Raw genomic sequence first — 24,356 nt, forward strand, 5'->3', positions numbered from 1 at the left:
AACAATATTTTAGAATATTGTAATTGTAGACAAGACCAGAGAAATCATAGTATGACTATAAAAGAAGAATATGAATTACACGAGGTGGAGTTTTGGGGGGGGGGGGGGGGGGGGAGGGAAGAAAAGCAAATCAAACACCACTGATTTTTTTTTTTTTTTTAATTGAAAAATAGCAAAAGAATAAAGTTATATAATAATGTGTCAGTAACGGATGCCCTTGAACACCAGAGAGATCTGAAAGAGACTTTGTAAAGAGCATAAAATAAGACGTGAATTTACAATAAAAAGTAATATAAAGAAATTTCAGTGCAGTTTCGTTATTCATTACCAGATTTAACAAATAAGCTGTTAAAAAATGGTTTAACTCTGTCCCTTCCCATCCCACCAAACACATAACCAAAATTTTTCTCCCCATTTCCTCAAGAGGACAGAACATATGCAGAACTCTACTGTTTCTCCCCAAGAACTCTTTGAAATTTATGCATTCACATGTTTTGTTCTGTTACGTTGGAGCCACAGATTAGCTGTTAAATAATAGTTTTGTGTTTCTATTTAAAACAAATACTAATTCTCATTTTAGACTAAACAGAAAGGAAAAAAAAAAAACAAAACAAAACAAAAACAGATTATTATATTAATATTTTGTTTCTTAGTAAAAAGAATTAATTAATCATTAAAAAAAAGTTTGCAGGTTGTTTATATCTGTGCTTTTTTGTCTTTTTTCTTTATCTTTAATTTTTCTGGCTTTTTTCAGTTTTTTTTCAATTTCAGAAAAATTTTACAGTAGAAACCCCAATTTTAATAGAGCATCTTTTTTACGCTTAATTGTTCAGAATTTCTTCTGTGCCTAGAAAGTAATGAAGTTCCAAAATCTGCTTTTGTTTTGGTATTTGTGTATGTATACATATATATATACATAAATATATAATATATAAATATACAGAAAAATGAGAAGTTGAAAGTATTACTATAAAAGAAGACAAACATTAAAAAAGAGAGAAAGCAAAATGAAAATATAGAAGGGAAAAATAAAGGTTCAAAACAAATATTGTATTTGGGAAACTGAGGTGAGAGGGGAATATGACCTATTAGTTAAAGGTAAATACTACCTATTTAGTTTTAACTAATAGTTAAGTCTTAGTTAAAAGGTAAATATTAATTTTTTAATAGGATAACAATTTGCAAGTATTTCTTTTTAGCAAATCTGTTTTTCAGTAAAACTGTTAGAAAAGCCGACCTCAATGTATTCATTAATAATTTTTAAAAACATAAAAATTTTGAAAAGCATAAAAATGATGGGAAATATATTAATATTTTCAAAGACAGGGTAATTATTTAAAAATACATGAAGTGCAGATGTCCTTTCTCCATGACTCTTTCTGGAAAATGGAAAAGAGGAAAATATATTTCATTAAAAATTCTGAAGGAATACTTTTATGTATACTAATTTCCATGGAAGTGGGCAAATAGAGTCTTTCTAATGAGTTGATGAGCACTGAACCAGGACCTCTTTCAGAAGACTTCATTTTTATTTGTGTTTTTATTTTTACCTTGCTGTCAGTAAACTTCCACTGTTATTACACTAATTCATCATCGTTAGCAAGAGGGCTGTTTCAATCATAGTGTCATACACTGAGGGTAAAATTTAACTCTAAAATTTTGTGATGTTATTAACATTACTGAATCTACTGTGGTAATGGCCCCTAAATTGAAAACCTGGGTGGAAAATAAAATTTTAGCTGTAATTTAGTTTTTATAGCACTTGTCCACCAGAACCTGATGCAAATATTTATTTCAGTACTAACACTCATTACTGTTATTTCATTCATATGTATTTCTCTGATCACTTGGCACTTGAACTACTGTCTGTCCATTCATAAATAGCAGAAAATAAAGAGGCTGAAAACATCACAATATAATGAAGTCAACTATTTTTTTAAAAAAATATAAAGTTCTTGAATTTGTTCAATTTTCTTGACTACCATACTTATAAAAATAGGCTGTTGTTGCACAAAGAAACAGCAACAAGAGGAGGATGTCCATCCTGAAATAAATATGACATTTTCCTTCTGAAAACGTAAAATACTCCAGTCATGTGTATCCAGGTACAGGAATAGCAAAATGAACAAATAATTTCAAATTCTGCGATGTAATGGTTTCTGGTCTGTTGTTTTTATTCTGTTTCCCCTCCTAAGGGGGGAAAAAAAACAGAATTCAGAAGATTTAAAAAAAAATAAAAGGGAATTGAATCACTATCCAAGCTTTTCTGAAAGGTAGTTCAGCTTCCAAATTTAATTTTTTCTTTTTGGTTTTGTGATGCATAGTGGAAAACACATAGGGAAATCTAAACTAGTTATTCACATTTCCCTGGAAAAATTTCTGGACAAACTCTTCATATTTTGCAACATGTATGTTATAACACTTTAATATAGCCTTATAATTAAGGTATAACTGCGTATTGAAATATTAAATTTTGGTGGGTTTTTGGTTTTTGATTTTATTTTCTTTTTGGTTGTGGTTGTTTTAGTTTTAAATTTTAAGTTTTAGAAACTTGTTTTAACCTGTCCTTTTCTTGAGATAATTAATCTCTTTCTCTAAATTTTCAGAAATGAAGTTTTTAGTCTAGTTTAGAGGAAAAAAATTGAAAAAATAACACCTTTTCCCAATGCTTCACTCAGAGTTATGGAGAAAAGAAAAAGTAAACATTGTATAATATTTACTATGCAACTTGACAATTAAAGGACATTAATGTTATTTTCTACTTCTTTAGATCTCGAAATTTAATCCTGATATTAATTTTTAGAAAGACAGACTATTGAGATTTTCAAAGACATATTACAATTAATAGAAAAACCAGAAAGACTTTTTTTTTTTTTAATAATGCTTATAGGTGCAGTTGACATTAGTTTATAATAAAAGTTAAGATCCTGTAACTTTCATACCCTTTTGTAAACAAAAACATCCCAAAGGAAGATATTGGTTTCAAAATAGAATGACAGTGTTACAGGGGAAAATCATTTCTCATACACATGAAATTCACCACTGATCAGTTATTCAAAACAAGTTCATAGAAAATGTGGCACATTCTGTGCAATTGGGGAGTGTGTGAACTGGTCTGGAGCCGTCTAGCAGGGAATGCTAATTCAAGAGTATCAGAATTGCTGAGCAGTGGATGACCACTGGGATGTCAGGAAAAGCTCTTTGCCTTGGACTGGTTACCTCATGAGCCAAAGGCAGTCCTAGAGCAAAGACCAAAAAAATTGAACTTCAGGGCCTCTGACAAAGCTTGACTCATTCAATTTTACCTCCTCACTTTTTCTCTGGAGGGACAAAGTTCACATCAACACTTGAATTTTCCTCTTGTCCAAGTTTCACTTGGGAAAAAAAAATTTAAAAAAAAAACATTTCCACAGGGAAAAAACTACGGAGATACAGCTACTGAGATATTCAAATTTACTGAATGCTGAGTTTGTAAGCCCCAGTTTAGCTGATAACACGACTGTGTAATATCCAACTTCTGCGCACATCATATGTGCAGACTGTGAGTTTGGGTGTCAATTGTGTCACTGCAAACCTGTCCAATTTTATCTTGGAGATATAAACGTCTCAGAAAGTTTTATTCCTATAACGGCAGATCTTTAATTAAATAGAATATTGTAAAATAAATAAATGCATCTGTAAACATGCTGGAGGGCAGAGGGACATTTTTATTTATATGATTTTAATAAAAGATATGTTTCTAGTTAAATCCCTGTGTGAGTAATCTAATATATAAAATGCAATACAAGAAAGAGGTGTCTGTATGCCACAGCTTTAACCAATTGTGCACTTTAGTTTCAAAACTATTACTGCCTCATTTTATTTTCTTCTTCTTCTTCTTCTTCTTCTTCTTCTTCTTCTTCTTCTTCTTCTTCTTCTTCTTCTTCTTCTTTTCTTCTTCTTCTTCTTCTTCTTCTTCCTCTTCTTCTTCTTCTTCTTCTTCTTCTTCTTCTTTTTCTTCTTCTTCTTCTTCTTCTCCTTCTTCTCCTTCTTCTCCTTCTTCTCCTTCTTCTCTTTCCTCTTGACTTTTCACACTTTTTCTGAAATTCTCCTAAACTTACTGAGCACAAATTTTGCCTTCCTGGATCAGAAGAAACCTGGTAAGAGTGGAAATAGTCCATTTAGAGATAAGTACAAAAATCCCCTTTGTGAACAAAATTGTGTGGGGTTTTTTTGTGGTTGGATTTGATTTTTTTTCCCCCATAGATCTTCTATACTTAGTGTCTATAAGTTAGATATTGTTCTTACTTAAAAAAATACTCTTTAATATTACTCATTTAATGTCTCCATGGCCTTGACTGCTGCCTGGAATAATATCTGTCTACCTATATCTGTCTTTTTTTTCTGTGACATGACTCTGCTGTACACCTTGGTAACTTCTCACCTATGAAAATCAGCTTAAAATCTACTGGAGTTGATTAAATCCTCACGCTTACGCTCAGACCAAGGGACTAGAAACGGAGTTTTAATTTTCCTGCTAAACTTTCCAGTGCCAGGTCTTAAAGATGGCCATGGGGCTGGTGGTACAGGGCCACACAGACCTGTTACAATTCAGGCAAACAGAGCTCATTCTTCAGGGTTCAGCTGTTTCACCCGCAATGTGTGTGTGCAGATGTACTCCAAACCAGAGTAGCATCAGGGCTGTTCTGCTAGATGAATTATTACCTCTGGGTTCAAGGAATTCAGAATACACTGAGATAGCTGATTCTTCCTCCCATTTAAAAAATCCCACATTTATTTTTTCTGTTGATTCAAATATATCCCACTTTTTTTTTTTTTTTACTTTTTATTTTTTTTTTCCTTCTTTGCTTAAACATTGAAACTTTCTATGGAGATGGAAATTGCCCTTGGTTTCACTTATAAGACACAGTTTAGACTTATTTTTCCTACTGTGAAAACAAAGGGTTATAATAATTCACAATCATAACTGCAGCAGAAATACCTAGCTTCCCTCTGCAATACCAAGCAGACCTTTCCCTGGGATCACAGGCTATTTAAAGTGTTTCATTTTCTCCTGGTACAAGCAGAAGCCTCATCAAAACTGTGAATTTCAGATAAGCGTTTATCAGGCTTTTGCTGTAACCATCTCAGAAATGAGCTGTCATCAGCAAATTTAATCTGTCTCTGGCTGCTTTAATTGTTAGCACCATTTCTGCCAAATCCTTCACAGTCCTCATAGCATGGAAAGTTTCTTTAAGACTTTTAATTCAGTCAGCAGAGATTGCACTTTTTTTTTTTTTCATATTTATGACTTACACATTTAAAAAGGTGATGGACCTTGATTGAACAGCTGAATTATGGAAATTCAACTACATCACTAGTATAAAATACTGAGTCTGAAATATGGAAATATGTAGGTGAGAGGGTTTGGGGAGAACCCTGCCAGTCAGAATAAAGCTCTGGGAGTCATTTTACTTTTTTTGGAATGAGGACAGACAGATGCAGATTTTCTTTAGTGCTGTGGTTCATGGAATTTTACTGGTGTCCACAAATAATTGCAAACACGCCCAAATTTTAAACATGATGAAGGACAAAATTTATGGTCTAATGCTTAAAGTTGCAGTAGGAGACATCAGCAAAGATGGGTTGAATCTTTCATTTTGCCACAGGCTTTCTGTGTGACCTTGGGCAATTTAGTTTAGCCTGGGCTCTCAAAAGAATTCAATGACATAAAAATCTTTGGAGCCTGTGAAAACGAAGTACCCCAAGTGCCAGGTCCTACCCACGAGCACTAATTATGACTGGATTTTATCTGTCAGTTGTTCGCTCACCCAGGGGCACCGAGAGATCTTCCTACAGTTCTTAAGAGGCCATTTCAAATCTGACACTCCCAACTGGGTATTGTTTAGGTGCCATCCAAAATTCTTCCACTGTTAAGCTCTTCTTGAAAATCACTTATCAATATGTTTAAGAGTGTAGGTGCTAATTAAACCAAAATTACCCTTTTTTCCAATTAGTCCTTCAGTTTTGGCTTCTGACAGTGAACCCCTAAATCTAGAGCTAATTGAATGATGTGTACTGCACCATAAGGTAAACAGAGTATGCTTTTATCTCTCCATATATATATACGTATGTAATTTCCCATACCTATATACCTACACAATACATATCCACACACACACACATATATATATATATATATGTATATGTGAATTACACATATCGGTGAGGGAATATGATTACAACTCTGGACCTTCCTGACACAGCACACATTTTTCTGGTTAATTTAGACATTCATAGCAAGTAAGAAGTTGCTTCATTACCACAGCAACTACAAAACTTTCACAGGCAATCTGTTCCAAATACAATTAAACACTGGGATAAGACATCTTGATTTTTTATCCCTGGACAGTTTTTTGATGTTAAACATCTTGCAAAGATGTAAAAAACTTTGACTGGGAAAGAAATTAACAAGTTATGCCTGTATTAGTAAATTTGTGATTCATGGACAGCAGTGGGTTGTTAGGTGCCAATAAACAATCCTAGCTGATGACTATATGCAGCATGTGGTGGGAAACTATACAAAAATAGAATTAGATTTATCTAATTCCAAAAAAACTAATTTGCTGAGTTTGGCTTCTTTAGTTTTGTGAAACTTGTTTTCCTGTATGAGGATCTTGCAGAGTCCACCGTAATATGTTTTTACTTTGAATGTATACTTGTTCATTTGGTTGTTTGCTTTGGATAATTATATTCCTCCTGCCATATCATTCCCTTTTGTAAACTATGGGAGTTACTAATACAGCATGATTTGCAAATTCAGATTATTCTAAATGAATATGCTATTTGACATTCACTTCATGCAGTTTCAAGCATCCAAGTTTATAATATGCTTTTGCATTCATGCCAGTAAAGATCAAATCTTAATACTCAAAAAAATCCACAAAAACTTGAAGATAAAAGGATGTTTCTTCAATTCTTCCATCTGATTGCAGCCTTTTATTTTGATCCTAAGGGACAGCTGTGTCTGATCTTGTCCAGGTTTTATGGTTCTAACATCCTTTCTCTTGTTGAGAGGTTTGAAACTGTCAAAGGTGATATTCCAGCCCTCTGAGCTTGGGAAGCTCTAGAATGGTAAAAATTTGAACATAGGATCAGTAACTTTCTATTCTGGCCCAATTAAAAATGTAAAAATTCAAGGTAAAACTGAAGAAAGTGAAAATTAATACTTCATCTATGTATTTTTGTTCTCCCAGAATTCATGTGACATCACGTTTTCTAGGAAAGTCAAAAAGAATTTTGTCTTCAATCTGGCAGGTAAAGAGAACATTCTAGGCGCTGCTAATTATCAGCCATCATTTCTGCCCCAGCAGATTTTTTTCTTATGTTTTTAAGAAGGTTCAGGATATTTGGGTTGCAGTGGAAATTTCTGTGACCCCTGAGAGGCAGTAAACATATAGGGTGCAACCTGTCAAAATCAGGAGTTGATATGCTATGAATTCAGTCACCAGATGCCTCACTTCTCAGAACATGTAAATATTGAGACACAAAATTTAAGCAACTGATACACTGCATATCGTGTTTGAAAATATGGAACATATTCCACTGCAAATTTTATGGAAGTATGAAAGTACCAACAGTTAATAATGTCCCAAAGGAAGTCTTGTCCAGTGAATGGTTTTAGGAAATTGTAAAAAAATCCCAAGAGGAACTGCCTAGAGAGTCATTAACATAATGATGATACATTTTTCTCACATTCAAGAATGGACCCAACAGGGATTCTTGATGTCACAGACACACTGTAGTGATATCTCTATATTAAAAAAAAAAATTGAGTGGAAATTTACAGGCTGAGCCTGAACTGTCTCATTCAATACCAAAATTGGGAAGAGTTTCTACGTGACTTGTGTTTTTCCGCAGAATCGTGATGCTGCTTTCCATACCCTCTCACCCCTTTTCTATTCCTTCCAAGTCACCTGTCATCTCACTCCTTTACCCAATTGTCTAGACATCACAGAGCACTAGAAATGCTTTTTTGGCATTTCTAACATATTTGCATCAAACCCCACACAATCGGATCTGGGAATTCTGGGGCTTTCTCTGTGTCCTAGAAGAGAATATAATAGATGAACCTCAAGAGAAACAAAATAGGATGACAGATACATACTCAAGACAGAAAAATATGTTATAATTGGATGAAGACCAAACTAAGATGACCTGTGACATAACCAGTGTTATGCCTCCAGGCCTTGATTTCCCAAATCACTGAGGCTGGGAAGATGGCCAGGCCCACCATGAATTCCGTCCTGTTGGGTTGCCTGGGTTTTTGTCCTTCTGTGAAAATAAGTGCACAGAAGGGAAGGAAGAGAGTGAAAGTATTGGTACAAATTCAGATCTTGTTCCTACTTGGGGGCAAACCACAGTTGAGATGTTCATCCTTACCCAAAGCCCAGAAGTGCTCCCAGGCCACCTTGTAGAGACAGAGAATGTTTGCATTGAATGTGCTATTAGTAGAGAAGGCCTAATGTCACCAGAAAAGAACTTTATAATCCATACACAAAAATAACTACAATTCACTGGTGCAAAAATAAGAATTCCTAAAATGCATGGCCAGTGGATATATTATAATCTTTGAAATAATGCTGGCTAGGGCACTTCCTGGCGTTGATCCTGTTCCAAGCCTGGGACACGTATTTCTGTAGACAAAACAGAAAGATTCTAATCTTCATTTACAGGTCTTTATTGAGTGAGAATCTACAGGAACCATAAACAATTAGCCTGATTGTGGGCTGCTTTTAGACCTCATTGTTTATGTGAATTGGTTTGAGAAAGTGGAGTTACACAAGCAGACAGGAAGGGACTTACCAGCATGAAATATGTTTTCTTTTTCTTCATACCATTCCCCCATAATTTCCCTTCCATATCAAAAGCCCTTCAGCTCAGAAAGGGATACTCAGGTGTCTTGGACCCCATGCACAGGCAGACATCAGATTCAATATTGACATTTAAACACTGACTTGTCACTTCTCTCTCTCCTGAAGATATTTATCCCCTGAGCTGCTAAGATAATAATGCAAGCAAACAATAAACCATTCAAGGAAATAAAACATAATGAAAACAATTATCTGATTAAGTAATTTTAAAATAAACTCTTAATCTAAGGATTTCAGCCTTCAACTTTTATAAACTCATTGGTTGCCTATAAATTATTTTATTTTAATAACCAGTCACCTTCGTACTTAAATTTAGGGTTTTTTTTTTTTTATTTTATTTTAAAGTCTCATCATTCTGGATTTTTATTGTGTTTTTCGGTTGTGTGGAGTTTGTTTTTTTCCTCTAGACAATGCAGCTCAGAAGTTTTCATGCATCTCCTTGAGAGATATAAACATTATTCCTATTGTGTCCTTACTGAATAAAATATTTAAAGTGCAGAAGGTTGACTGTTCATTCTAAATGAACTTTCTGATACCAAATGTAAAACTAGGGGGAACAGAGCACCAGTAATGAAGCGAAATACAAGGTTAAGTATTGGAAATTAATTAGTGAGTTCATCAACAACAACTCTTTGATGGTCTGAACTGCTTCCAGAAAGATAAGGAGAGAACAATTTGAGAAAACAACTGTTTGAGAAAACAATTAAATCCCATCCCATACTTGGATAGAATTATTTCAAATTCACATGCAAATCCTAAGACATGGATACACTCAAAATACTAATGCCCTGTATATCCACAGACTGTTTCTGCTCTTGTTAACATCGCTATGAATCAGAGGTAAATTAACAAGACGTCTACAATACAAAACTGACAAGATGTCTACTGCCATGATACTGAGGAAATTCAGACAATGTATTTCTGACTTTCATAATTTCTTATTATCAGCAGTAACATACTTGCTATCTACAGATCTTCACTGTTTTGGATATTGCACAAACACGTAACCAAATTCAGAATCTTTACCAGCAGGAATATCTCACCCATACAATGTGTGTGGACAGTACAGTACCTATATCTTTCTAAGTGAACCTATCTAGATTCACTTTCATTGTATATTTTAGCCTATATCAGTGTGACTCCATTGTCGTTTCCGAGAATTTATGGAACACGAGCTCCATTCTTCCTGTGCTACTTAGTGGCAAAGGACAGGGGTTGGAATCAAAACCCTCCATGGGTGTTCAGGAAGAAATAGCCAATACAGAGTAAATAGATATTTTCTTCTGCTCTCCAACTAAACCTGTTGGCTCAACCCACTGATTAAGCAAGCAGACAGAAAACAAGTGTAGATTGATTCCTGTTTGCGATGTTTGCAGGCTGTTCTGCCCTTCATCTTTATCTAGGATCCCAGTAAGGATAACATTGAGATATTAAATTGGAGTTTGAAGAAGTTGGGATCTTTGTCATCATGATGATGGGATTGTGATGATGATGTCCTATTGAGGGACAGGAATCCCAGCAGGAGTTACTGCTGCTGCAGACAAATGCTAACTGTGCTGGCTGTGTGCCTGGGGCAGCACACGATCCTGCAGAGCCCTTGCCACAGCTGTCACCACAGAGAGCAGAAGCCTCATCCACCAGGTCCTCATGTATCCTGAAGTCACTGGGAGTTTACTCCCCATCTGTTTTTCCTCTCTTGATTTGGAAGGAAGCAGAGACTCATTGAAGTCACCTTTTTTGCTGCCTGCTATTCTATACCAGTTTGCATTTCTTCCCTTAGAAGGGACCAATGTTTCAGTGAGTCACCTCACTGGTGCCACTCGGACAGCAAAGGCTGGCACCTGAACAGGAAATGGTTTCAAAATTCTTCCTTTCAGTGAATAATGGGCTGTAGAAAAGAGTTTATTGTTTCTGAGATAATGCTATGTGATGACTAAATCTGGTGAGGATATGGTCATCCAAGCATTACTGTAATAATGCAAGCACTCATTTATTTATCCTTTGATGAGGTTCCAAAGAGCCTAATCAAATTAGAGACTTTATTGTTACTTTTCCTAGGCAGGATTTTGACAACTTATTTGATGTTTAAAGTAGAATGTTTTAGCTATTAATTTGACCTTTATTTTATATTTTTGAGTCAGTAAAAATGAGACTGACTATAGCCACATGTTTGTGATCTGCAGCAAATGCTTAAAAAATGTGCAGTTTTCTCACACCTTTTTCGTGCCAAATAATCAAGATGTGAGATTGCATCTATGGGTAAGACTGAGTGGGTTCAAGAATTTAAGTAAGTTGAGACTCTGGTCTAATTTCACAGTCAAAATTCCCTATATATTCAGTATGAAGAAGCAGTGTGCACCAGAAGGAAAGGATTACTACAAGAGGTATTAAGTGTCTCAATTAGCAAATAGCAGGAATCCTCTCTGACTTGTTCATCTTTATTCTCAGTGCCATAGCACATTCTTCTAGACATCAAAATTAGAGTCCTAGATTCTGGGAATCAGAAAAAAACTTGTATTGCACACACAAAAGGAATTTGGTGTCAATTTCAAAGGCATGTAAGTGATATATGACTTTTTCTGTTTCCAGAGGAAATCAGTTGAAGACAGCCCAACATAAGTCACAGAAATTTACTCATTACTCTGGCTATTAAAAAGATCAGTAATACTAGAAAAAAAATCCTGAACAATTACATCTCTGAATTGCAAAGGTGCCTCTGATCAGTGTCTTCAGGCACTGCCCCTGTAAGGCAGTGTCACTCTTTTATGTATATTTTGTGAGAAAATGTTTAACTTGAAACTTTATCCCCCTTCATATATTGGAAACAATATTTTTCTATGACTGTATCAGTAAAGTCAATTTGGATCCAGTTTCCTGAATTCCCCCACTACGCCTTAAACTGATTCCAGGCAAGCAGTCTCTCAGACCACCTCAGTTACCAAAACTTCCTAACATATTTCAGTACACTGATCAATAGGGGCTTCTTTTGTGTGTGTGTTTTTTTTCCCCTTCCTAGTCACACAAGTTGCACAAGGTGAAAAAAAAAACAAAACAAACCAAAAACAAGCCCACTGAATTAATATTTATTTTGCATCATAAAAGAGCCTAGCACTATCTACAAATGTTATAACTAATTTGGATTAATTTCATGTTCAAAGTTTGGCTCTGAAGGTGTTGATGGAATAATACATCAAAGAGGCTTCACCTCTATAAAAAATCAATGCTAAAGTAACCTTGATTACTGTCTCTGTTGATGTCACACATAACACTAATCAGTCATCGTTTGCACTGAATACTATCATGAACAAATATTATTTGTTTTTTATTGGCGTTTTTGAAACCCTGGGATAAAATTCACTACAACTCTCTAAGAGGAGGTTTTCACCTTAGGGAAATTGTACAGGTTGTTCAGGAACACATGGTCCAAGACAAAAATTGAATTAATCTGAAAATCGAAAATAAGGAGACATTTACTTCCATGGAATAAGGGGGCATTTGCCTTACTACCTTTCTTCACATCCTCCCCTGCCTCTTCTCTCTTTTGATCTTTAATCTTTTTCTCTTCTATTTCTCTCTCCACCTTGCTCTCCTTTTCTTCCCCTTTTCTTTCCCTTTCTTGACTTTTCTTCTCACTTTCTCACCCCCAACCCAGGACTAGAATATATATTTGACAGTGGCAGATTTCTAGAGGGAATGCTTTGCAATACAAGCAGAGGATCTCTGGAGATGTTGGGTCTGAAATATCTGACCTGTGAGATATCTAAGCCTAATACAACCAAGCAAAATATCAAAGTGAAAGCACCCAGCTCACCTTTAATAAGGCTTGCTATCGATTTTTGTGATTGCACCTTTTATTCTTCAGAGCAAGCAAACATCTGCCACCCAGCTCTTGCTCTGCTGTCCCCTCCTTTTTGATTATTCTTATTACTTTTCAGGCCCTCAGGAGTCTCTCCTCTCACCCTTCAAGTTCCTGTAACTGATTCAATCCCATTTATTTCAGTGGGGCAAGTTCATACTGCTTCAAGCACACCCTGAAAACAATTTCTGTATTCATCTTGGCTTCAGGGAATATTGGATCAAGCTTTCAAATATTAGCAAGGATGAGTTCACATCTTACCTGGGCACTCCACAAGGTACCTCTTGACCAAGATTTTATTGAAGGCGTAGCTCTCTCTCCCTAGCCCTTGTCTTGTGTAGGTGGGCAGCTGGAACTGATACGAGGGCTGAACACGCGTGATGGCATGAGCCCTCTTCGTAGCTTGTCTCAGCCCACAGTCCTTCTCCCCTGGTTGTCCACAGTGAAGAGTGTTTTGGCTTCATCTATGATTTATCCTCCTCCTTGAAAGAAAATAAAATTGGATAGGGATAGGGTTTATGTACAACCAGGTATCTTCCTAGAATAGTTACAGGCTTAAATCAAAAGAGCATGTGAGGAGTTGGATTTCAACCCAAATCTGTTCTTACATAAGGAAATCCTCTGTGGATCGAAGTTGTAACTAAGTTATTCCGCCTCTACTCAAATCCCATCTTCCTTTCTCCCCCCACATATTCACTGTGCATATTCCCCCCAGGGATGAAATTCAGTTTACGCATTTTTGTCACGAGAACAAATGACAGAGGGGAGAAGTTTTTTGATAGCTTCTTATATTTTTCTAGTTTAGATAGAATAAATTAAGTCAAAACAGAAAAATATCTTAGAATGCTTCTGTCACAGAAACAGTCAAGCATGACTTATGGATTTCAGCTGATGGAAAATATGTTTAAAAATTCATCACGATTTTTAGATACAGTCTGAATAGCAACTGTTTATTTACCAGTTGGAAAATGGGGTTTTAGATCTCCTATACTGGTTCTGCTTAGTATAGCAGATGGTACCCCTATAGTGCCACAGTGTTTTCAAAGCCACATTGAAAAAACCTCCTTATTTCAATCCACACTACATCTGGCCCTGAATAGGATGAAATTAACCACAAACACACAAAGAATAAAAAAGGCACAAATTTTAAACCAAAAAATGAGTGGCTATGAAATATGTACATATTGCAAATGTGCCAGATTCCTTTATTTAGAAAAAGGAATAGCCTTACAGCCTCTGATTTTGTCTAATATCATTTCTCAGTGAGGAGAAAAGTGTTGCTTTTCACATTTAATGTTGAGTTGTGAGATGTGGTCATTTTCCTCGCCTTTGTCAAAACACTAGCTGAGAGTGGGGAAAAGAGGAGGGATGGCAAAGATAGGAGAAATAGAGCTCTTGTTGATGCTCCCAGGATCCAAGATGACTGGTCAGACACGGATGGATGCTTTGGGCTGGCAGCCTGGCCATAGCAGATGTTGCTCTGGACCCTGGCTCTCTTCCCAGGTCTGGGATGTCATCTGGTTTATCTAGTCAGGCCCTTTTCTTTACCAGTCTTTTTAAGACAGGGCAGAGCTACACAGGCTGTCTCTGCTTATCACACTGAAAACCATGCAGTGCAGTAGATCTCAGACACAAGTGATAAGCGAAGAAAAACACACACACACACTCAGAGGAGCAAAAATGGTTGTGGGAGAATCAGAAAAGAGAAGAGAGGACTCAGTTCTTTGTTGATTCAGAGGCAAATGCCCATAGTGTCCTACTAAAGACACAATGTTTGTGAAGATGGGATGATGCATGAGGCTGAGAGACTTGGAAAAATGTGCAAATTCTATTTAAGCCTATCCAGGAGATTTTTCTGTGTTCCTTTAATGAAGCCTTTTTACAAAGATGTGAATGAATAGATGAATTCACAAATGAAAAACACTACCTGATATGTTATTTTAGCTTTTTTTTTTTTTTTTTTTTTTTTTTTTTTTTTTTTGGTCTGTTTCAGTCTTTCAATTTCACTTCCATATTTTTTGTCAAACTCTGCCCTATTCCACCCTTATTTGTTTGGATAGAAGTACTTACTGTTTTATTAGAATAATCTTTTCTGACGGGTAAGATTACTTTAGGAGAGGCTAGTTGAACTATCAGCATTATGACACCTTCTCTGCTGTGTCAGTGCTTGACTGATCCCTTGATTGCTTTGGATCAATTAAAATTGCTTCTCTTCCCTTCCATGGGCATGTAAAGCAGTAAGACCTTGAAAGCAGCACCCAAAAAAGCTACATAATTAAAGTATGATTGCAGTGATATACAATTTTTTTCTCAACTCCCCTCAAATATTTTCCAACTGAACAAGATTTGAATAGAAAAAGATCTGTAATAAGATTAAAAAAAAAAAAAAAAAAGAAAAAAAGAAAAATAAGTGATTTAGATTGCCTCTTTCATTGAAATTTCTTATTAATTTTTTCATTTTTCAAACATACTAAACATTGAAGAAGTTAACACTTACTGTCATAAAAATGGTAAGATTTAACAGGAAGCAAGGTGGCATGATAATAGACCCAGTCCTGCAAAAGCTTCTTGGAGAACAAAACTGCATTCAAACACCAACAGGCACCAAACATTAAACCTTCAACCTACTCCTTGGTGAAAAAAAGAAATCCTATTTTTCTTTCAGAAAAATTAACATTTCTCTTTTTCTGTGGTCAGGTAGCCTATCTTTGGTGTTTATTAATCTGCTGAATTCTTTTATATTTACTGTACATAACTTTGCCTCAAACCCCATTTATTTTCACTGTATTGAATATGTAAATTTACAATGTAACAGTGAATCATGAATGGAAGATCCAGATCACCCTAAAAGCATCATTCTCTGTATCATTTATAATCCATCAGCAGTACAACAAACACATAGATCTCATCTATTTGCTAAGACATTGTGGCATTTGCAAAATAATTTCAGTGACTTTCACAAATATAAACGTTTGACAAATATAAGAATTGGTGTTGTTATCCACACACACAAGGGAAATGACAGTGATTTCCAGATTCCCAGCTGGAATTACTGTCCCTGATTCAACTATCCTGCCAAATACTTCTCTAATCTTGTGATAATGATGATGATGAAAATTACCATTGGAGTTAGCAGTCATAAATGGATTGAAAAAGAATTAAATGGAAAATAAGTGAAAGTGGGTCTTCATCTGGGTTACTCAATTTCAAAAGGGAAAACTTTGACAAATTACAAGAACAAGCAAGTGAAGTCAATGAAAGCAATGAGTTCAGAGGCTTGCAGTGTGACAGGTTCCTCCAAACTCTTTAAGTCAGCAGTGAAAAGTTATCTGAAACTTGCACATCAAGCAAGTGAGAACGAAACTTTCAGAAAAGGTTTCCAAAGGCATTTGGATGTATAGCTACCTCAAAAAGGGCATTAAAAGTAAGCATAAAGCCTACAAGAAATTGAGGGGAAAAAAAGATTGATCAGCAAGTAAAGGTGCACCTTAGAGATCACAATGCATAGAAATAATGTAAGAATTGCCAACAGCCACGCTGAGGTAGGCCTTTCAAAGTATATTAAAACAAATAATCAAAAAAGCTCTTCAGTCACGTAAATAAAAAAAAGAGCAGCAAAATAGGAATAGTATAATATGTGGCAAGGTTGGGTAGAGAAAAGGTAATATATGTCTGATTCTAAGTATTTAGCCTCATTTTCCAATAAAGAATCCTTGAACAGACAGGAGAGAAGATAGAAGTGTAGAAGTGAAAACAGCTATATGCAGGGGAAAAAAAAATCAATATTTTATCTAAATAAATAAACTAATAAATCAATTTAAAATACATTTAATTAATAAATTACACCTTTTCTGAAATGTAAATTAACCACTGACAGGTATGTATATTATCTATAGGCTAATATTACCAAAGAACAACAGTTGGTCTATGATTTTATACTGTATAAATTATATGTTCCTCAGTGACAAAGCTTGAAAGGTATGAGAAAGCGTCTCCTATCTTGACAATTCTCCATCTGAAACTGGTTGTGTTTATCCTGGCAATTAGGATAGGTGAGACTTTTACCTCTCTTGGCACAAAGGGACTTGAACAGGCGTCATTGCTGAGACAGAGCAGATGTGTTTCACTTCTGACTAACTTAGGGCAGATAGGGTTTGCTACTTCCTTCTGCTCATCCTGGTTTAATCAACAAGCGCTGAGTTCAGTTTTCATATCACCTCACTGGGTTTAACTGCCTGGATTCTGCCTGTGAATTTATTTTATAAAAGGTGGGGATTTTTTAAACTTCTCCTTCTTGTGCTCCTCATCTTTTTTCAAGTGAGATGTTCTGGCAATATGTTGCTTAACTACTCATCATGGAAAATGAGGAAAGAGACTACCACCTGCAAATTATATTCAGCCTTTCTTTTTTGGTTTGTCCTGCGTACTGAAGAACTGAAGGTCTGGTTTCTTAGCGTTAATTTGAGTTGAGGGTTTTTGGTGCCAGTATGAGGTATTCATTCTCTTCTCATGATCTGCATAGTGAATTAAGTACACCACATTGCCAGCAAACAAACAGCAGTCCACTAATATTTAGATAAATAAGATCTTTTTGCAATAATCAGATTTCAGGACTTTGTACTAATCTAACTTAGATTTCAAATTGTGTAGAAACACTCTGTCTCTGACCCAGAAAGTCTGGCTTTCTTTTGGCACTGGGGCACATCATGAGTGAAAAAATAAAAATAAAAATAAATAAAATAAAATAAAATAAAATAATAAAAAAATTTAAAAAAAGAAACACAAAACAAAACAAAACAAAAAAACACAAACAAAAAAAAAACAAACAAACAAAAAAAAACCCAACAAAAACAAACAAAAAAAAACAAACAAGCAAAAAACCTAAACCAAACAAAACCAAACCAAACAAAAAAACCCAACCCAACCCAAACCAAATCAAACAAACAAACAAAAGGCAAAAAAACTAACCCCACAACAACTAACTAAAAAAAAATAATTAAAAAAAAAATCAACTCACTCAGGAGATTAGAGACTTGGATTAATAGTTTCTGGCACGAACATTGCAGTACAAACCTATCTTCACAAACGTGAAACAAGGTATCACTGCTGTTCTAAGCCTGCCAGCTTTGTTCTGGGTATAGACACACAGACCAGAGCACACCAGGAATTTTAACAGGGGTACTTTGTTTCTGATTCAGGTTTGATATGCACACTGAAAAACAAAGGAAAATAAAATGTTTGAGTGCATGAAACTCACATAACCTTTCAAGACAGAACTGTTTCAAAACTGTGAAAGCTTGTGAATTGACTTTTGGGAGGTGTTTTGCAAATCTCAGTGAAAAGCCAGTATAGTGACCATTTGACAATATAATTTTATGTGAGACAAGGGGATAGACTTTTGTTTGGATTTTTTTTAAAAAAAAGGATAGAAAATGTGATCTTTTATCATTGCATAAGATATAAATGATAAAATAAAATAAAAAATGCTTCAAATACTTGTTCATAGAAGAAGAAGAATTGAATGTTTTTAATAATAAATTTCTTGTTTGCAAATCTTTTTGCTTTGCTTTGTAATAAAGATTCCTATCAGCAGGACATTAAAATATATTATGAAAGATTTATACATTCATTAATTCCATGGCAAAGGTCACTTATATCACTAGGTAAAGACAATGAGAAATGTTTTTCTTGTGAAACAAGGGTTCTTAATGAGACCACCTACTCCTTTCTTTCCTGCTGAAACCAGTTAGATGTATCAATTATTTGTTTTAGTAGGAAGAGCTGTATAATAGTCAAAATAGGGATGTAAACCAAGTATCATTATACACAGAATTACTCTAAGAGGATCTATAGTTCAAATACTAATCTGTAAGAGAAAGAGCAGCCTTGCTCTGGATACAGATTAAGCAGCTCAGTTCTGTGGATTTCAGCAGAGCTCCACCAAGTTTTGTGTTTCTGGAGATTCAGGGATGATATGGAAAATGGTAGGTATCTAAAACAACCAGATTTTGGTGAGATTTTCCCAATATGAATCCAATATACCATATACGAATCTATTTGTACTCCAGTGTTTTGGAAGAACCCAGAAGTTTTCCTCCTCTAGAGAAGGCCACAAAAATAATCAGAGGGCTGGAATTCCTCTACTGTGAAGACAAGCTTAAAGGATTGGGATTATCCAGTCTGGACAAGACTAGGCTATAGGCAGACCTCACTGAGACCTCCCAGTATCTAAAAGAGGCTTGGAAGATGGACTTTCCATCAGAACTTCTTGTGACAGGAATGGTAATGGCTTTAATCTGGAAGAGAGTTGTTTCAGATAAGATATTGGATAAAATTATTAACTGTGACAGTGGTGAGGCACTGGAACTGTTGTCCAACAAAGCCCCTGCCAGTAGCAGGGGAGTGAACTAGATGACCCTTAAATGCCCCTTTCAACCCAAACTATTTTATGATTCCATAAGTCACCAGAAGCATGACTTTTTGTTTCACTTTGTTTTGTTTTGTTTGGGATTTGTTTTGGTTTGTTTTGTTTTCTTGTCCACTCGCACAAACATTTCCTCCTGAAATTGAACTAATGGGGTTATGCAGGAAAGTCTGCATATGAAAGATTGCAATCTGATGATCTAGTCTTTACAAACTGTTGAGTTACTGGGTCATTAATGGATCATTTCCTGCACTGACTACCTGCTAGCTAGTGGAAAAACATTTTGAATTTACATTGGGCATGACAAACAATTTGACCAAAAATCCGTGAAGAGAAGTACTGGTTTGGGGACAGATCATGATGATTTTTGAACCTTCAAATGGTGAGAAAAGAAATAAGAAGCCTTTTGGCACATTTATGCTTAAAACCTAATTTTGCCAAGGTGGGATCATGAGTGGGATATGAGCCATGATAACCTGAGAATATCTTTGTAGCATTGTTTTTAATTCAGGAGTGGAACATAGAAGCCCTTGGATGAAGAAAGGACTGACCAATTTCTAAGCTGGTTTTCATCTGACAAGATGAGAAATGCCATGGGAAACCACATAATTTCTGCAAACAGAGAGGTGGCTGAGCAATGGCTCTCCTCTACCATGCACAACAAACACATAGGGATTATTTGCCTCTTGGAGGCCAAAGTGACATTTGGAAAGTCAACAGGACTCGTACCTCAGGCCCCAGGCAAAAGAGACTTCCACTCCGCTGGAATGCAATGGTTGGACAAGTGCCCCTGCCCTTCCTTAAAACCAGAGATGTGACATTTCAACTTGAACAAGTGAGCAGCCCACAGAAAAGAACAAAATAACCCCATGACAACCGCCTGTCCGAGCTGCCTCCCTGGGTGAGAGATCTTCATCATATCCACATTTAGCAAAACAAAAGTGTTTCAGACACTTCAGCACAACTTTGAAACTTCTCTCTTTGTGGAGCTCCCCATGAACTTCCTGCTGATAGGTGTTATTTAAAATGCTGGTGACATCAAGATAGAAAGGCTGTAGTTGCTGTTTAGGTCACAAATGGGGGAAAAGAAAAGAGAATAGGAAAATTCAGCTGAGCCGTTATCGTCTAGGACTCATGTGGTTCTCTTGTGTGAATGTGCTTTTTGTTTGTCTTTGCATTATTGCCTGTGAAGAACTGAGATTTCTTTCTTTCTTTTTGAGTTCTTTTCGATCAGCAGGATGCTATTCACCCCTCAGAGCAGTGAAGGGTCTGAACCTGGAATTTTGCCCAAGAAATTAACTTTCAAGCTTAGGGGAATAGCCCAATGAAAGCAGTAAGAGTATTTAACACTTGATCATGAGTCCTACTGAAAGACGTTTTCTTCAATATGATAGTTCATTCTCCAACTGTTTCATTCTTCAAAAAATGCTGGAGAGAACTTTAACATTATTATTCAAATAAACTAAAATAAAGATTTTACATTGTTGCTTTTGAAACCACAAGTATTTAGACTAATATTGTGGTAGGCAAAAAAACCCCAAAATCAAGCACAATATATTGTAGGCATGAAATTCCTTTTGTGTTTGGCCCTTTAACAGATTTTGTTCTTCCTTTTAACTCTCAGTAGATACAGTACATAGCTTTCATTGTGAAATTAAATTCACAATGTTTCATGCAACATGATTATTCCTTTGCCACTAACTAATTATCTAAAAAACAAAACAGAACAATAAAATATATGAATTATTGCAGAACAACCATGGCAGCTGCTTGCACTTTTGCAAGTTTCATTTTATTTAAGTAATTTTCATCTCTCAGCATTTTTTATGTTATTGAGGGATTTTTTTCTTAGTTTTTGCTTTAGTTTAGAACGTTTTATGTTTTAACATAAATAAGTGTATGTGTGTATGTAAATATGTGATCATACATGCATCATACACACTTCACATGAGATGCAGGAGCTGAACATACAGTAGTGACTGTGAGTGAATATTTTTTAAAGAGAAGAGTACTGTAATAAATATATTTCAATAAGAGTATTAAAATGTACTATTCTGGAGGAGTAACTTATATTGTAGAAAGAAAATTATGGATAACACAGGCAAATATTGATACACCGCAGTTATTTAATTCCTCCCTAATTACTAAAAATACTTATAGGATCATGAAATTGAAGCCATAAACCTTATGGTTACCTTGGCAAAAGTTCAGCTGATAAACTTAAGAGAGAAATTACTTAGAGACAACAAGATTCCTGACTTTGGTGGGATTAGATGGAAATTCTGATCTCCAGAGAATTATCCAATCAGGTCAGCAACTAGAAGAATATTGACAGTCACCATTAAGGGGATTACCTCCTCACTTAAAGATATAGTTATTGTTATAAATGCAAAGGCAAATTTCAGGTTAATAAATGACAATTTATTAACAACAGAATATCGAGCACCTGAAAAAGAGAAAAACCACAAAAATAGGAAATTGTCAGCGCCGCGCTGGGTGGATAGAGGTCCGCACCGATGTACAAGACGCCCTAGTCCACGCCGGTGCAGCTTTCAGTCCACCGTTTTATAGGAATTTTCTGCCCTTAGGCAGTCCAGGTGTCCAAGGTGGGTTGAATAGTCCGGATTTCTTTTCAATGGCCCTCCCGGATCTCATCAAGTCTAGTTGTCTCATTCCGGGAAGGCTCCTTTCTTATGTCAATTCCAAGAGTCTGTCTTATGTTGATTTCATTCCGCTTGTGGCACCAGAAGGTTGATGAAATTGGCATCGTCGTCAGGAAGGAATTTCTCCTTGCCTTGGCGAGGAAGTGATTCTTATCAGGGTTGGCCAGTGTCTTTGTCTAAGTTGATGATCTTCGTCCTGTCTTTGCAACTGAGATTAGCAGGCTGAGAGAGAACGGTTACCCTTCCACTGGATTTTACAATTTTACTTTAGCTTTATTTCATTATACATCGAATTATTATTTTATACACGAATTTTTACCCTATTTTTATCACAGTTATGTTCAAATATTTTGTTAAATGCAGCCTTCAAAACTAGAAAGACATGAGACAATGTATTTGTATGCAAATTGTGCTTTCTGCTTTAAGTTGCTAATCATGGTCATTTTTGTTTTAATTGTATGTTTCCCCACATGGAAAAACGTAACTGTGGTGCATTGAATGCACAGCACAACCAATTTTGTGTCACCTTAACAACAGACTAACAATTCATTAAATATAGTAAGGCTAGTCCAAAGAAAGATAAGAAGCCAGCTGTCTTAGTGGCTTCCAAATTGCTTGCTATCACCAAAAAAAAAATTTTTCCTGCTCTTGGACACTCTAATGACCATGCTTCCAGTTCTGTACTGTCGATTTACATCAATAATGCAAGTGTAAAATTAATATTATGTCAATGTGATGTATTATCTGAAAAGAATAGAAGCAGGCTGAACCTATTTTGTAGAGGACCTAAGAATGACAAAAAACTGCAATGTTCTGAACTGCATCATAGCTGATGGCAGGTGAGACTCAAAAGTCTTTTAACAACTGTCAGGAGGTAACAAGGACACCTTTATCTGCTCATCTCAGCAGAACTGGCTAAAGGCAGATACTACATGCATTCTGCCTTTTGAGCTTTAGCATTTTATTAGCCCAAAAAAAAAAAAAAAAAAAAAAAACAAAAAAAAAAAAACCACCCACAAAAAAACCCCAACCTGTGCTTACAAAAAAGAACAAAGCATTTGCAAACATAGAACTCCTTTTAGTGCTTTACCAACAGCTACAATGCTGCGTCTTGCAAGCCACTCCAAAAATAGCTCCCTCCATTCTTTGGGGCCCCCCTCTAATCTGCAGTACAGTCACTATTCCAAACATCTGTTATTTTCCTGTCCCTTTCTTCATTTCTTTAAACAAAGCAGCATTTTGTGGATTTCAGCTGCTATCCAGTTATTTGGCAAAAGGACTTGAGAATCCAGCTTCTTATGGGCTTTCAATATGTGTGGGATCGAGGTAGCGCAGCAGTTCCCTCCTTTTCCTGAGACTGCTGCCGCAGCAGCTCCAACAACAAAAATGCACAGTCAGCGGTTTCTTTATTTTCATCTTTGCAGTGTTCTTGGCACTGAATTCTGGAGTGGGTAAATTAAAATGGTATCTGCCTAATCCCTCTGAAAGATTTGTCTGCAACTTAGACTGTAGGGTTTTGCCTTGAAAAGATTTAAAAAATATCTTGTTTTTTGAGCTGGATTCTCATTTTGGTGTAATTAGTTTTCATGTGTAACATATGGAATGTGTTCTTTAAGCTCTAAAGTACAAGTAAAACAGTAAGGAAGTTCACCTGGTAACATATGAGACACACATCCATGTTTTATGAGATTACACAACAAGGACTTCATTTAATGTTGCATTTCCTTTAATAAGATAATCTAAGAGACCACAGGAAACATTGCATGTCATCTTTGAGGACCTTTTCTGTCTTTCTTTTTCTTTCTTTCTTTCTTTCTTTCTTTCTTTCTTTCTTTCTTTCTTTCTTTCTTTCTTTCTTTCTTTCTTTCTTTCTTTCTTTCTTTCTTTCTTTCTTTCTTTCTTTCTTTCTTTTCTTTTCTCTTCTCTTCTCTTCTCTTCTCTTCTCTTCTCTTCTCTTCTCTTCTCTTCTCTTCTCTTCTCTTCTCTTCTCTTCTCTTCTCTTCTCTTCTCTTCTCTTCTCTTCTCTCTGTCCTTGAAAAGATCTTTTTTGTGCTTCTTCATTCAAAAACCAAACTGTCAGATGGATAGTCCAGGAGAATTAAGTTTTCTGTACATAGAAATAATATGCAATAAAAATTAGTCCTTATTACCAGAACTGCAGTGCTTGCATGGAACATCATTTCCAAATCTAAAAAATGTCCCATTCTCTTTAGAAATTGGATCTTTGAAACCTCTGTATCAATTATGAGTTTGGCAGCTCCTTTTTAAAAGTTGCAGATACTCTGCCATTAAACCATGGTCAAAGCTAATCACAGTGTTTAAATAATTAGTTCAGAGAGTATCAGAGCTAATAAATACCTGTTTTCAGCTTTTCTTATTTCCCTCCATGTTGCTTTCACCACATGAATTCTCTGATGTTTAATAAAGTATGAGCATCTGAAGGTTTCACTAAGGGGAGTATGACAACAGTATCTTTCAAGATGTATATTTTCCCAGAATAA

This window comes from Zosterops lateralis (assembly GCF_965231275.1).
Source record: "Zosterops lateralis genome assembly, chromosome: Z".
Lineage (NCBI taxonomy): Eukaryota > Metazoa > Chordata > Aves > Passeriformes > Zosteropidae > Zosterops > Zosterops lateralis.